Here is a 2101-nt window from a genome sequence, read left to right as displayed (position 1 = left end):
CTTCCTGACCAGGATCGAATCCAGTTCTCCTGCACTGAAAGCAGATTCTTTACTGTCTGAGCCACCAGGGGGGTCACTTCTTAGGTAGTGTTCTGGCATCACTAGGGTGACTGAGTATCCATACAGTAAGATCAGGCAGTTAGTAGCCTATCACATTTTTCCTTTTGCAATGCGGTGAGCTCACCTGTCAGAAGCCATGTATGGAATCCTGTGATGCTTGAGATGCACATGAGCAGGGAGAGTGAATCCAAGTCCAGAAAGATGATGCATGTTGCTATTCCATGATGAAAGGGCATTTCCAACTCAAAAAAAATTATCTGCCACAGGGAAGTAGATCAGGTCCCCTAGAGGCGCATTGCTAGTCGTTGTTGCTAACAGTATATGAATCAACCTTGAGGAAAGGAAATTTATGTTATTGAATTCAAGCATTACCTCCATTCTGGCCATCACAACTGTTCTGTCTGTGAACCAATAGACTAGCTGGAGAAGGAGGAGGGCTGACTCCCACAGAAGGAGTCATATTGTTCTGCTGGTTATTAAGACACAGTTCAGTCGCTCAGTCATGTCCAACTCTTTGCAATCCCATGGACTGCAGCACACCAGGCTTCCCTGTCCATCACCAACTCCTGGAGCTTGCTCAAACTCATGTCCATTGAGTCGGTGATGCCATGCAACCATCTCATCCTCTGTTATCTCATTCTCCTCCTGCCTTCAACCTTTCCCAGCATCAGGGTCTTTTCAAATGAGTCAGTTCTTCACATCAGGTGGCCAAAGTATTGGAGTTTCAGCTTCAGCATCAGTCCTTCCAGGGAATATTCAGGACTCATTCCCTTTAAGAATGACTGGTTTGATCTCCTTGCAGCCCAAGGGACTCTCAAGAGTCTTCTCCAACACCACAGTTCAAAAGCATCAATTCTTCAGTGCTCAGCTTTCTTTGTGGTCCAACTCTCACATCCATACATGACTACTGGAAAAACCATAGGTTTGACTAGATGGAACTTTGTCGGCAAACTAATGTCTCTGCCTTTTAATATGCTGTCTCGGTTGGTCATAACTTTCCTTCCAAGGAGCAAGCATCTTTTAATTTCATGGCTGCAGTCACCATCTGTGGTGATTTTGGAGTCCAAGAAAAAGTCCGTCACTGCTTCCATTGTTTCCCCATCTATTTGCCATAAAGTGATGGGACTGGATGCCATGATCTTAGTTTTTTGAATGTTGAGTTTTAAGCCAGCTTTAACACTTTCCTCTTTCACTTTCATCAAGACACTCTTTAGTTCCTCTTCACTTTCTTCCATAAGAATGGTATCATCTGCGTATCTGAGGTTATTGATATTTCTCCTGGCATTCTTGATTCCAGCTTGTGCTTCATCCAGCCTCGCATTTCACATGATGTACTCTGCATATAAGTTAAGTAAGCATGGTGACAATATACAGCCTTGACATACTCCTTTCCCAGTTTGGAACCAGTCTGTTGTTCCATGTCCAGTTCTAACTGTTGCTTCTTGACCTGCATACAGATTTCTCAGGAGGCAGGTCAGGTGGTCTGGTATTCCCATCTCTTGAAGAATTTTCCACAGTTTGTTGTGATCTACACAGTCAAAGGCTTTCAGGTAATCAATAAAGCAGAAATCAATAAAAGGAATTCTCTTGCTTTTTCTATGATCTAACAGATCTCTGGTTCCTCTGCCTTGTCTAAATCCAGCTTGAACATCTGGAAGTTCACGTACTGTTGAAGCCTGGCTTGGAGACTTTTGAGCATTACTTTGCTAATATGTGAGATGGGTACAATTGTACGGTTATTAAGAACTTCTTCTGTAATGAAGGCATCTTAGCATTCACGTGGACACAGATATTTTCAGACTCTAGTCCTATTCTGAAAGGTCCATCCCCCCTTTCCTAAAACCTTCTTGTCATCAGTTCTCCAGTCTTGATCCTTCTATGTCTCTGATCATCTAGTCAAACCAGAACAACAAAATTGCCCAGTATTTATTCATTCAGCCTTGCGTGTGTGCTCAGTCACTCTGTCATGTCTGACTCTTTGCGACCCCACGGACTGTAGCCCTCCAGGCTACTCTGTCCATGGAATTTCCCAGGCAACAAT

Source organism: Cervus elaphus, chromosome 18 (assembly GCF_910594005.1).
Source record: "Cervus elaphus chromosome 18, mCerEla1.1, whole genome shotgun sequence".
NCBI classification, from domain to species: Eukaryota; Metazoa; Chordata; class Mammalia; order Artiodactyla; family Cervidae; genus Cervus; species Cervus elaphus.
The sequence above is the reverse complement of the archived record's forward strand: the minus strand, read 5'-3'. Positions refer to the sequence as shown.